The sequence below is a fragment of the Puma concolor genome, chromosome C1 (assembly GCF_028749965.1).
Source record: "Puma concolor isolate L17-30 chromosome C1, mPumCon1.1.hap2, whole genome shotgun sequence".
NCBI classification, from domain to species: Eukaryota; Metazoa; Chordata; class Mammalia; order Carnivora; family Felidae; genus Puma; species Puma concolor.
This window is the reverse complement of record NC_141674.1, coordinates 68,596,123-68,610,722: the sequence shown is the minus strand read 5'-3', so window position 1 is coordinate 68,610,722 and position 14,600 is coordinate 68,596,123. Positions and strand designations below refer to the sequence as shown.

The following is a 14,600-nucleotide window of genomic DNA, read 5'->3' as shown; positions in this document are numbered from 1 at the left end:
GAAAAGGTTAGAAATATATCCAACTTTCTTAAAGAAATGACCTATCAACCTTAGTAGCAAGAAAACCATGTCTGGAACTCAAATTATGAAATAAGAAGCCAACATTTCTAAGGGAGAATGGTAGACCCTAATACAAGAAGTAGAGGCTAGTCACAGATTTTTCTATCTATTCTGACCTTAAATAATGTCATTGTGTTCACAACCTATGACATTGCCATATTACGGAAGGGCTTATGGAGAGAAATAATCCATTCAAAGAGTTTGAGGTAAGGTATTATTGACATAGGAAGCAGAATAGATCTTACTTCTCTCACTTGCTTCCAAGGGACTGAGGAAAAATTCATATTAGGACCCAATGGAATATTTTAAGGGAAAATTACAAAAGAAAGCATAAAAGAAAAGCACCTGGTGGAAACTTGTGAAAATTATCTTGTAAAATGATAGTCAAAGTAAATGATTAAAAATCCATAATTTTCATCATAACTAATTACTAACTTAGAGTTGAACCATGGTAGTTAAAGTGTTTTTCATATCAAAATGTGACTTTTTAAGAAAAATCGCATTTAATACCCCTCATTAACCCCTATCCATTTTAGCAGGATGAAAAATACTGTAGTAGTCCTTGTGGGTCACAACAGATTTTTCTGTAATTATAAAGCACAATTCAGGAACATTTAAATCATGTTTTATAGGAAGCATATAATGAGGAAGGAAAAGAAGATGTGTGTTGTACCAAGAATGAAGCATGGCATGAAAAGAAAAAAAAAATCTCTTTAATTTGTAAAACAGTGATTCTCAATGCATGTTCTGAAGACCACTTGCCTGAGAATTACCTGAGAAGCTTGTTAGAAATGCCACAGATTTCTGGGCTCTGTGCCAAATCTACTGAGCCTGATTCCAGGGGAATGAAATTCAGAACCTGTTTTACTACATACATAGTCACAGATGCTTCCTAAGTATGGACAACTTTCAGAACCACTCTCGTAAAGGCCCAGCTTTAGCCTGTATGATCACTTAAGATCCCTGGCCAGGGGCGCCTGGGTGGCGCAGTCGGTTGAGCGTCCGACTTCAGCCAGGTCACGATCTCGCGGTCCGGGAGTTCGAGCCCCGCGTCAGGCTCTGGGCTGATGGCTCAGAGCCTGGAGCCTGTTTCCGATTCTGTGTCTCCCTCTCTCTCTGCCCCTCCCCCGTTCATGCTCTGTCTCTCTCTGTTCCAAAAATAAATAAACGTTGAAAAAAAAAAAATTAAAAAAAAAAAAAATAAATAAATAAAAAAAAAGATCCCTGGCCAAATCAAAGTAAACCAGTGGCATTAGGTGACATCTGAAACACAAGGAATAAAGAGAAGTTGAATATTTTCTGTTGCATCCTTGAATTGTGGTAGGTTATCTTACATATGGTAGACACTCAACTGACATATGTGAAATGAATGGATAAATGGAATTTTATACAGTGGATACAAATTATACACGTTAGATTTAAAAATCACAATTAGAAATGTTTGAAAGAAAGTGATTGTTTTATCTACCACAAATATATAATAATATTTGGAATGTAGAAGATAAATAATTTAAGTTCTAGAAAAGGTAACAAGGGAGAGAAAAGGGGACAAACTCAAGTGTAATTATAAACTCTTTAGAAAGTTTCTGCTAATGTAAGAGATGTTGAATTTGCTATTTTTTTTAACTTTTAATACTTTTAAGCAGGAAGGTTGTTTAGGGTAGCACAGTGCAGTTTCTGTATTTAGGGATAAATTTCTTACACTTGAAAAAATCAAGAACATGAATGTTCTTGCCCTTACATAATTACTAAAAGTAAGATTACCTCCATTTTAGCAATGAGAAAAATGAGAAATTCAGTTTAATGTGTTTATTCATTTACCTATTCATTCAGTAAATACTTACTGATTGACTTCTCTGTTCATAGTTAAATATGTTCCATGGCCATGAAAAGCACATTGCTCGAATATTGAGAGGAATGGCTAAATCACATTACAAAGGAATAAGGGCAAGTATAGGTCTATAAACATGTTGGGTCATATTTTGTGGATGATTAGCCGTGTATCAGGGACTACACTTTTCTTTCTTAAACCTCTTTGATGAGTCTGTTTGGAGACCACATCATTTAGTAGGTAAATATGTACTTGAAGGTGAAAATCAAGGACTAGCTGCAGGAACACTGTCTCCACTGGTATTTCAGGGCTCGTCCAGAAGGAAACATTCCCCTTTTCATCACAGATGGCTACCCACTGAAGTCGAATGCTCTGATTTGGGTCAGACTCACTGGGAGTATTTGTGAGCAAAAGGCATTAGCATGTACATCTAATTCTGTCTTTGTTGAAGTGAGCTGTCACGGGCTTAATAAACATGAACTCAAGTGTTTACAGACCATCGTTAAGAGTTGCAGTGATGTTTCCCCTTCCTCTTATCATATCTTTGTTGGGGACACCTCCTTCCCCACTATTGTTAAACTGGGTGTGTCTATATCCTGCTACTTTTGTAATAATCTGTTTAACCTCTGTAAGAGTTTTGTCTACCTGATTAATGGACTAGCCCCTAACTACTGAGGCCACTATTGCATAATTTTAACAAAGAGATTGTATAAATACATACACTGGCGTCTCTCAATTAAGAATGGGACGGTTAGGTGAAGGTATTTGGCAATAATTGAAATCAGTAAGTCATTAAAATTTCTTCCGTGATACTACTAATTTGTTTGTAATAGCCTTCTAATTGCAGCATATTAAACAAAGACAAATGTGGGTTGGACTACATGTAAAAAGTATCAATCTTCTCTTTTCTGGCTAGCGCAATTATAATTTCGGCTTCTGGTACAGTTGAAATAAGGAAGAAGGATAGAAAGCTATATCCCGTGCCTTTGGCTGACAAGCTTCTAATGTTCAGGTGCCTTTTCTGAAAGGTGGCCTTCCTTTATAAAATGTTTGTTGTCAGTCGGTAACATTGTGTAGTCTAGGAGAAATCACAGACGTGCAGGTGCCTTATGAATAACCAGATGGGAAATGGAAGATGATCAAACTTCCTCCTAGACCCTATGAGTCAAATAGGAATGACAAAAGATTTTCCTTTGAAAGGTGAAGAGAGTGAAACTGAATTTCAAAACGTCTTGTATACAAATGACGATAATGCCTTGCATAAGCCGCTTTCTTAAAGACACGAAACCTGTTTTCTAGAGCTTTTCCCATCACCAAAATACAGCCAGAGTCTGCGATTAGACTCAGCAGCTGTTTAACAGTGCCAGAAACACTTACGAACTTCCACAATGTTTCCTTCAAGCAAAATAACATCCTCCAAAGAGCACGCTTCGAATTCATTCACCACTGACTCAGAGGGAAGAGTGCCACCTATTGAATGATGGCCTCAGTATTCACAGCACCTGATGGGTCCTTCCCAGGCTCCCTTCCACTGACCCACTAGCACATCCTGTTTCCCTCAGAGAGCTGGATATAATAATGCTCTGAGGTGGTCTGAAGTTCACGTGTAAGTGTGCTCATATCATGCTCTATAATTTGAGGAGAACACATGAATTTTAATCAGTTTTTAAAACAACCAGGCCTCTCTTCTCATTTACTAGAATGGAAAAAATTCACTTTTATTACCTTAAAGATGCCAAACAGTGCCATTTTATTACTGTGGGAAGCTGGAAGTCATTTCCGAACTCTTTTGGCAAGGGTGCTATGGAGAGCATCCAATTCAGTTCCTTAAGTGTCTTCTGAGAACCACCACACAAACTGTGATTTACTGTCTTCAGGACTTAAAGGAACTCTTTCTACCCTACAAACCGAAGAAGGAAAGGTGAAATGTGTTAAAGAAGCATCCCATGAGACTTGCAAGACTATGAGTCAGCACAGAGCAGGCCAGACATAAAGAATGTTTCGATAACCCACAAATATTTTCCAACTTGTAATTTTTAATTTGGTTTAAGAGGCTATGTTAGTGAACTTTAAAAATTGCAATGACTTTTGTATATGAATCCATTGGTTTTTCAGGCCACTTGGACAAACTTCTTATACTTAGTGGCTCAGTTTCCTTGTCGTTTGCATCCCGTATAGGTTTAGGTATACTTCTATGAATACAGTATCATAGTTAAAAAATTAAAAAAAATATATATATATATATAATATACACACACACACACACACACACACACACAACTCCCATACTGTGGTAGTGCCTCAATTTTACACACAAGTATTTGGCTAAAACAAGAATTGAATGGAGATTTTGCATACTTTCTTATTTACATAACCAGAAAATGGCAAGATTCCAGTTTCCCTTTTTGCCTTTCAGTAGCAACCGACAACAATTTGAATTTATCTATTCTTTAGCTGACTTAAATCTCTAAGAGTTTAACATTATGTAAGCCGGGAGGCTGCTATTACTATTAATTAAAATAAACTGGCACACATGTATATTTTGCCCCCCCCCATGTTATTTCGTTTGTAGATTTTGACCGGCTGGTTTGTGTAGTCATAAACGCTAGGTCATTGAGGGCAAAAACACAGTGAGAGAGAAACAAGATATTTAACCACTAGTCAGAAAATACATTACACTGTAGTGCCTGACAAAGGGTGGGCTCTCTATCAATATCTGAAGAAATAATTAAAGGGATAAATTAGACCACTGTGGAAAATAATTAGTCTATTAGATCAAAAATGAGAAGCTGTTTGATAGTGTAAAAGGAAATCCAGTGAACTCTTTTTCTTGACAAAAATCAGTGAACTATTGACTTCAAGTAAAAGGCCAATCTTTACATGCCTTTATATCTTTTTTTTTTTTTTTTAAATTTTTTTTTTCAACGTTTTTTATTTCATTTTTGGGACAGAGAGAGACAGAGCATGAACGGGGGAGGGGCAGAGAGAGAGGGAGACACAGAATCGGAAACAGGCTCCGGGCTCCGAGCCATCAGCCCAGAGCCCGACGCGGGGCCCGAACTCACGGACCGCGAGATCGTGACCTGGCTGAAGTCGGACGCTTAACCGACTGCGCCACCCAGGCGCCCCTACATGCCTTTATATCTTTAAGCTTTGACTAGTAATTGTCCAAAGCAACTCTCAAAGCAGTGGATAATATTTCTCTGGTTATAAACAACCCCAAATCCTTGATGGAGAAATGTTTCTCTGGTAATTGCATTCTTAACAGAGTATTATATTCATAAATGGTATCATAGAGGCACCCATGATGGTAACCTGAAATTTCTGTGGGTTTTTTTTTAGGTGAAATTAATGTTTTCTTACAATGTATGGTTATTAATGAAGAAAACATTCTTTTTATTCTTGCTCTGACAGGTAGGTAAATATAATCTGCCATTTGGAATGGCATCATATTAAAATATTGGAAATATTATGTGGTTTATTCCTTGTTAGGACCAGGATGAAAAATCTGTTCTGAAGTAGAAGATTCACACTTGGCAGTAGGTTTAGGATTTCTTGCTATTTTCATTGCTAACATCTAGGAGGGTGTAACAGAGGCCAAATCTCCAAGTAGCACCTGCCAGGCAAATGATGGAAAGAAATGGAGGGCTTCAGCTAGGGAGCCAGAGAATATGATGCAGTATCTCCATCCAAAGGCATCTAGGATGTCTGACTTAAGAGGAATGAGATCAAGCTTAAAAGCTTAGATACACATATTGCAAACAAGTAGAGAAGTTTTCCAAGAGCAAATTTACCACTAATTTGACGAATCATAATTAATGGCTATTGAAAGGCAGCAATGGAAGAAAGAATGGTATTTAAAGATAAGGTAGGAAAATGAGTCCATTGAATATTGTTTCTTTTTAAAGAAATATGTCCAAGAATTTCTGTTCATCTAAAGTTGGGGGGTTCCTGGGTGGCTCAGTCGGTTAAGCATCCGACTCCACCTCAGGTCATGATCTCGCAGCTTGTGAGTTCGAGCCCCGTATCAGGCTCTGTGCTGACAGCTCAGAGCCTGGAGCCTGCTTCAGATTCTGTGTCTCCCTCTCTCTCTCTGCCCCTCCCCCACTCACACTCTGTCTCTCTCTCTCTCTCTCGATCTCAAAAGTAAATGAAAATTAAAAAAACATAAAGTTGGCACATACATTGGACTGATGCATGTATTTCCTGTATGTATATGGCAGTTATTCTTTTATATCTCCATCCATCATTCATCTTGCCTCCAATCATCTATTCCAACAAAGTATTTACACATCATTTTATTTTTTTATTCATTCATCAACCCAAGTTATTTGGGGCACCTGCCACATGACAAGCACTATTACTAGTGATATAAAGTCATACAAGATGGAGTTCCTTCTTCCCTCAAGAGGCTTAGAGTCCAGCTGGAGAAAAAGTTAAGTACAGCAATACTGCACGATGTAAAAGATGCCATTACAGCCCTCCTGTGAGGACAGAAGGGCTTGTAAAGCACACTGATGAATCCCAGAAGGCTAATGTTAAAGCTGGATTTTAAAAGATAAGTAAGAAGAATTAGGTAGATAATGAAGAGAAAAGGTAGTTCTAGACAAAAGCCGTGCATATGTAAAACATGTCCTTAATAATTGGTATTCATTTATATTCACAACATAATCATTTAACAAAACTCCACTCCTTTACATACGATGTGATATAATGAATCAGTTAACAATGACCTGGGGAGCTGGAGGTTAAATATACTGTCTCTAGAACCAGGCTTCCCTGGCCTAAATCCTGGCACTTCTCCTTTCTAGCTGATAACCTGGGGGAAATTGCTCAACATCTCTCTGACTCAATTTCTTTTTCTTCAAATTGGGAATAATACAATATCCCTTATAGTGAGTATTATATTATTTTATGCAAGAAAAACACATATATCTGTCTTTATTTTTTTTTAATTTTTTTTAACGTTTTATTTATTTTTGAGACAGAGAGAGACAGAGCATGAACGGAGGAGGGGCAGAGAGAGAGGGAGACACAGAATCTGAAGCAGGCTCCAGGCTCTGAGCTGTCAGCCCAGAGCCTGACGCGGGGCTCGAACTCACGGACCGCGAGATCGTGACCTGAGCTGAAGTCGGCCGCTTAACCGACTGAGCCACCCAGGCGCCCCATATATCTGTCTTTAAATAATATCTCAGGATATGCTAGTTAGGATAATATTTTTCCTTTCTTAAAATTATCTTACTGATAATAAGAGTACTGATAATAACTGTTTTTTAAAAAATCTCTTTAACGTACGTCTGAGAGCTCTCACAAGCTCTCCAAGCTGAGATTTACTACATTCAGAAACCCAAAGAGATCTTGCCTTTTTTAAAACTTAAAACTGCTTGCAGCAAGGTGGAGACACCAGTAGAGCTTCATTCAGATGCCCTGAGTTCAAATTTTGTCCCTGCTACCTTCTAAGGTCTTGGGCAAGTTGCTTAATGTTTGTGTCTCAATTTCTTATCATAGGAGGAGACGTTAAAGACACTAAGATCTTCCTCAGGGGGCTCCTGGGAGGATTAAATGGGATAACGTGCAAATGTGGCTAGCATCACCCAAAGATTTCTTTCATCGTTCCCAAACCCCCTTTAAAATGCTTAGAAAATACATAATGGCTAATCTAAGGATTGTGAAAAATATCTTTCCCAAAATACTTTCTATAGTTTGAGAGATCACATATAAATATTCTCATCTGCATTCGCTAACTCTGGAAAACACTCTTGAATGCTATTGCTGACTTTGATAGGCTGCCTTGCAGCTTTGCCAGAACTTGCTCTGGGTTGCAGCTATTCATAGAATGCCCTTGGATAATGTGATAGGTTGAATTCGAATTACTCCTCCAATCACTTCAGAGGCAGTAATAATGGCACCTAAAATGGTCATCTGGAGAATGAACTGAGCGTGGACATCTAATAAAATCTCTCTCTCTCTTCTTTCGTCCTTAGCATAACCCAAAACCCAGTAGTATAAAGAAGCATTAAACATGCTAACATAAACTGACTTTTCTTGGAGACAGATACTATATGCTTTAGGAGACCACTAATCTCAGGTATAATACAAGTACAAAGCAGCTTTTTTTTTTTTTTCTTTCAAAATCTAAGTGCTAGGCAAGCAGATATCACACTAGATTTTCCCTGGAATTATCTTTAGTTGCTAATATTGTTTTTAGGCTGAGAACCCACCCTGCCCAAGCAGCATAGACAGACTAGCTTTAAATAAATTCAGCATATCATCATGTTGCTAATACTGTTAAAATCTTTGGTCTCTCAAACATCTTTTCTGCTTTTCTCCCCGCATCCCTATTACTGAATACTGTCACATCTAAGGCCAGGGCTCCTTAGTCTGCCTGAAGGAATACAGAAGTACCAGGCTGGCATAGCTTCTATTTTATTAAATTTTTTTTTTCTTGCCTGCAACCTGATTTCTTCTGGGTCTGACCTAATTCCTTTGATGCCTGGGGCTTGGAGGCCTGTGCTAATCTGCATCAGGGATGTGTGGAGAAAAGCGAGACAATTGAAAGAAAAGTAAACGAAGAAAAGAACAGCACCTAGGCAAGAGGGCTCTTCAAAATCAAAATAAGCATTTTGGAAGCAGGACATTTCTGTTCTACCCCATCCTTTAAAGAGGAACCTACATTTAATGCATGGCTTCACATACGCATTTCCCCCTCTTTCTAGTTCTCTAAAGCGTTTCACGACCAGGACAAAAAAGGCAATGGCGGAATGCTAATTTTTTAGCATCGTGCAATAAATTACGATGTCAGAAAAATACTTGAAGTTTATGAAAGAGAAGTTATGTTCTAAAAATCATAATGAAAGAAAATGTTAGAGCTGACGTTGATGGAGAGATCATGGAATAGTCTCAGCTTTGTTACTAAGCTCTGGAACGTGCTGATGTTGAGAGCTCTTGAGACCTGTCCACTAACTTATTGCTCCTCTGGGTCTGTTCCCACTTCTTTTTCCTTTTGGGAAGCGGTTCTTCTAACTGCTCAAATAAGCATTCAACATCTTGTAGTCATTAATATACCAAAAGCAGGGGTAAAGGGGCAGATTTTCAAGGTATCTCCCTGCTCCACCTGATTCTGCGTTACAATGAATCTTGGAGAAGTGGGAAGGTGAAATGTATCTTCCTTGGTAACAAATCACCAGTTTTTTTCTTTGAGATATTAAGAAGTTGTGAGTTTGTTTGTATGGATTTACCAAAAAAGTGTGTGTGTGTGTGTGTGTGTGTGTGTGTGTGTGTGTGTGTACACGTGTCCGCGTGGAGGGGGAGGGGGGCGAGGGCGTTGGGTCCATTTGCGATTTGATTAATTACAGTTCACAAAGCCTTTAGTACCTGCTCCCACCAAAAGAGATGCACTTTATCTAAAGCAGAAAAATGATCAGTAACAGTAATTGTTTGCGATACAGTAGCATGCCTTGGTTCAGGGATATTTTCACTTCACAGATGTTTAAAGTCACTTGGCACTCAGCCTTCAAACTTGCTATTCATTTGGCATCCAAATTCATGTTTCATAGCCATGTGACTATCTAACGTGCCATAAATAGAAACACTCCTCTGAATTCCAGAGCTCTACCCTTGGCCTTCCCTCGCTGCCTAACCTACGCAGCTTCTGTGTTTCAGGATATATTTGCAGATTCAAAATCCTTACTTTGGTGTTATTGTTGAAAACCATTTATTTATCAGAGATCTAGAGCTGCTAATCAATATAAATCTGCATGCTTTTTGTGTTCCTCTCCAGGGTGATGGGTGTCTTCTTTATAGTGTCCTTTGATTTGCACTTGCATTTTGGTAGTGGATACACCAGTGAGCAGAATGACCCTACCCAGGTGCTTCCGAGGAAAGAAAAAGAAAAGGAGTTTGGAACGCAGATAACTCACAACCTGGAAAACTAACATGCCACAGTCAATAATAAATAGAATATTTTCATATCAGTTTAAGTCATTAGGAATGATCACTTGTGTGTATTTGTGCTTCTGTGTGTGTATGTGTGCACTACTGTTTTAACACAAGCCCGTGGAATCAGCATTTTTCACCCTGATGAAAAAATTTTGCAGTGAAATCTGAACACTGTTCCTAACTGAGCTGGAAAAGCCTTTTCAAAACAGTGTTTGCCACATTATTTCCTATTTGATACAAAGAAACAGAAAGTCATGCGGTGGTTCCAGATATTGCTACTTTATTTCATTGGCCCCTTCCCACATAAACTAATCAACATCTGAGAGCAGAAAATCCATCTATAATTTAGGATCCCAAACTATGCATTGTGGTTTTTCTTTGGCAGAACTATCTAAAACACTCACATTTAGTAGTTTATATTGTTCAATTTTGAAATATATTGTAGTTTGAACATTGGGCAGATAAAAGATTAATTTGCGTTTGTAAAACTGCACACCCTTGGGGGCGGTTGTATTTTATGCACAGGTGAACAAGAATTTTTTAGCAGCAAATCTACCGAGCTGACACTTTTAATGCTTTCTACTTTTTTTTTTTTTTTTAAAGCACAAGTCTAAGCATATGAATAGCAGATTCCCAATTTTAAACTGCTTGTTGAACTCATCTTTTGGTCTAATGTTATAATTTATGTGGGTCATAAACCAACCTTAGGTGTAAACTTTGTGTGTGTATACATACACATGCTTCTCTCAGACACAAACATTTTTATTACCAAGTATAGTAAAGGGATGATCTATTTCTACTGTAATTAACACATACGACCCATTTCGCAAAGGACGCTACCTATTATACTGAAATAAGAAGAAAACATTTAAAAATAAGCATTGTCATCCTACAGTGCATCTAGGAGAGATTGCCTATTTTCTTGCTATATTTTTACAAAAATGAAAAATTATCACGAATATCAATTTTATAAGGTTTCTAAAAGAAAGGTTTTCATAAACCCTTTTATAAGGTTTACCCCTTCAAAATTCCCTTGCACACACTTTTATTTTCATGAAATTCTGATGAAAGATGTGTGATGCTGAATTCCTCAAGCAAGTTACTCTGAATCCTTATCATAATCATCAGAGCAATTATAAGCACAATAGACGTACGTTGCCCCAAATGAGATCTGAGCTCCTGATAAAAGGAAAACTGGGCCTCTTCCTTTTTCCTGTGTGTGCTTGTGTAACTGCCTCATTGTCTATAACTAATAGATAAAAAATGCAAAGAGGTGATTCTGTAATACAATACACAGTGAAATAGAAACCGAATTGCTTGCATTTCTACTTGCTATGCTAACCCTTTTCTCAGATGATCTTGGCAGCTTTGCCTTTCTCTAATTTTGCTAACATCTCACAGATACAAAAGTGCGCACCCCCAACCCTCTGGCTCCTAACCCCTCTCTTCTTTTCTCCTTCCCGCTGTTTCATTACATTTTCTTATGTGCATACCATCAAGTCCTCTTGGACACATAATAAGATTTGTGCCAGACTATGTTTCTTGGCTTTAATGGTTAGTTAGCTTTCCAGAATACACATGCTGCTTTATACATGCTTTTATTACTGACATCATGAGAATGCATCTCTCCTATGTTTACAATTGGGTGTTCACCCTTAAATAAAAGCAATGAGATCAGGTTGTTTAAGAGAATCTTTGAAAAGCAGAATAAAAACAGCTGTTATCTGCTTGAACCATTTCATTCTCTTTCATGATCTGAATGATAATGATGTGTAGCAGTGGGCAGTCTCCAGCTCTCATTATACACCACACATCAGAGCCTCTTTCAGGTTGGAATTGGGTCTCTGTCCCGGAGTTCCAACAGGATCGTTTCAACCTCACTTCTAACAGGTGTTGGTGTTTGCGGGAGGGGGTGATGGGAGGATAAAACACCTTTGCTTGTTCCCCACTGACCTCTGGATTCAGGAGGCTGGTTTTCATTGGCAACGTGGGTTTGAAAGTCAAGCCAGGTCCTTGCTGAAATCTCTCTCACCGGGAACAGATTACAAATATTTCCACATGTCAAACAAATGAACAATAGGGTGGTCCTTATTAATCAAAGCTCTCCTAAACCAAGTGCAGATGGTAGCAATGAACTTCTCTTCCATGAAGATTTCTGGAAACAGGGGAACTATGTCTCACAGAAACGCACATTTCTTCAAGTAACACCAGACGAGGAATAAAGAGCTTAAGCCAAATGTAACCAAACCCCAAACACGACAAAACAATAATAAATAAATACAATTAAAAAAAAATCCCAGCGTTCTCAATGATCCAAACCGGAAGGTTGATTGAGCTTATTTCCATTCAACACGCCCTCGTCACAAGCTGTTTCTGAAGATTCTGCGGCATTTGCCTAGAGACTGACAAGCTTAAATTGGTTTTAACCTCTGGAGTCCCCTTTCATATCGCAGATGTTGCTGATTGGGGCACAGAGTTCTGCTTTCCCCAAAGTCAGTGATTTTCAGGCTCTGGTGGCATCTACCATGGAGAGCATAACTCCTCTCAGACAACAATGCCGTTTGTTATTTTTAATTAACAGAAAAATATCGATAGGAATAGTTGGAATTGCATTGTAGCCAAAACTTGAGCGTGAGGAGAGTCAGAGAAGCAGTGCTATTTAAAGAACAGCCCAGAGACTGGACCCATGGCTGCTCTTCTCTGACCGGAGCCGTGTTACTGAAGCCTCTCCAGTAGCAGAAAACTGGGTTGAGGAATCTCCTGGGAACAAAGACTCCTTGGGACTTTCTGCATGACCAGGTGTTACTATTTAGGAAGAGTGTGTTTCAGATGTTTTAGCAAAATCGGTTCCACTTCTCTACTCAAGATTGGTGCTATTATGGTCCCGAGCAGTTCTTCAAGGTGAGGGATCAAAAGATGCTAAGATGTCACTCAGTTCACGCCTCATCTCAAAACAGTGTGAAAGCTAAATTGTATTTGAAAGGTGAAAATTCTATTGTGAAGCCCTTAACACAGAAGGTCTGTGATTTCCACCGATAAAAAAATTCCGTGATGTAAAAACTACCAGAGGCCATTTCTCTCACTAGCCTCAATCTTTTATACTGCAGCTAAGAGTGTACTTCCTCTTGGTCTGTTCTCACTAAAAGAGCAATATTCAAAATTGTTTAATGCATGGGTAAAGATTTTTTAAAGGCTCCTCTCAAACTTTTTCAACATAATTACAGTAGAGGTAGAACACTTTTCTACTAATAGATTAAATATGTGTCTGAAACCTCAGATTAATTATAATCTTTTTCAAGAGGACTAAAATTTTATAACTTTTCATGAGGAGATAACATTTTATTGGATTTTAAAAGGAAATGAAATAAAAGTGTTATATATAGGAACAATCCCCTTACATGCCATAGTCGTGATTCCACAATGACATTTTTGGGGGAGGTGAGGAGATTGCCCAACTGATTTTTAACATATTGGAAAGTTGCAAAACGCCTTAGGAAAATAGTCTCTATTATTATTTTGACAATGTGATGTATTTTGTTTAAGGTATGAAATAGTATATTTCAATATTCCAAATAGTTCCCCGAATGCATGGAAGGAGACTTAAGTCTGGGTTTTGTCCTGTCCAGAATAGTTCATCCAACTTTAAGTTCACACACAGTCATCGGCAAACACTGAAAGAAGACTTCATTCTTCCAATTTTCTTGTGGTGTTGCATAAGTGATAATATGGCAATGAAATCTAATTTTGAGCATGCCTCCCCTGCTTCCCCCTGACAGGGCATTCCTCAGAAAATACTCGTAACACCGGTAGGCTTGTTACTGAACCATCACAAATTTCAGTGAAATATTTGCGCTCCGTGGCATAAACTAACCTAAGAATTTCTATGTCGAGAAGACAATGAGCGATGAGAGCAGGTTTTGAAATCTCAACACCACTGAGCATCTGAAAAGTTGTCTTAGAATGTAATCATGGGCTTTTAGAATCTTTGCTAAATAAGCCTTGTTTACATTCAATTCAGGTATTATACACGTCGGCAAATATTTTATAGTCCTCTTGGCCTGTTTATTAGTCTGTTATGATAAGATTAAAAATAAGGAGAGGTCACATATCTGTGCATTAAAGGGATTCATGAGAGTGCACATGAGAGGGAAGAAGAGAGAAAGAGAATGATAATTTTGTTGGAAGAATAAGGGTGGGAAGTGAAAGAAAAGGAAGAGGAAGTCTAAATCTGCATTTAGAGCATAGGAGTAGTCTGGGCAAAGTTGGAATGACTACTCATGAGAACATGGATATGTAGATTGCCAGCAAAAAAGAACAGCAATTCACATTTTTCATGTGAATACACATAAAGCACCTTCACTCAGTGTTTTAGTGTATTCAGAGCCTCTGTGTGAATGGTGAAGGGAGTAAGTTCTGGGTTTGATGGTGAGCCTTGCCTTTTGCTAGTTGTATGACCGTGGCCAGGTCACAGGTAAATGTGATAACATGTCCTAATAGGACCTTCCTTATTGGTATGTTATGAGAAGGAGTTGAATAAATACTGGGAAAGTTCTTGGAACTGTGTTTGAGGCATACTAACCCACCATCCAAATGTTTATTAAAACGTATTCTCATTTAATTCTCACATAAACTCTTTGATGAAAAAAACCACATTATTTTCCTTTTAAAGCACTGACAGCTGAGGTCCCTCAAACTGATGTAATTTGCCTGAAAACTAGTAGGTGGTGGAGAAGGGGTCGGTATTCTGTACTTTTGATTCCAGGGGCCAGGA

The 14,600-nt window shown here is 38.3% G+C and overlaps 1 protein-coding gene across 1 annotated transcript in view; it reads right to left on the bottom strand.

Annotated features, from left to right (window-relative positions):
- ADGRL2 (adhesion G protein-coupled receptor L2) overlaps positions 1-14,600 on the bottom strand; it is a 631,707-nt gene that overhangs the window by 526,236 nt on the left and 90,871 nt on the right. The window contains exon 2 of the mRNA XM_086717375.1: positions 3,617-3,791. The gene's annotated coding sequence lies outside the window, so the exon portion shown is untranslated. The remainder of the gene's footprint in view (positions 1-3,616; positions 3,792-14,600) is intronic.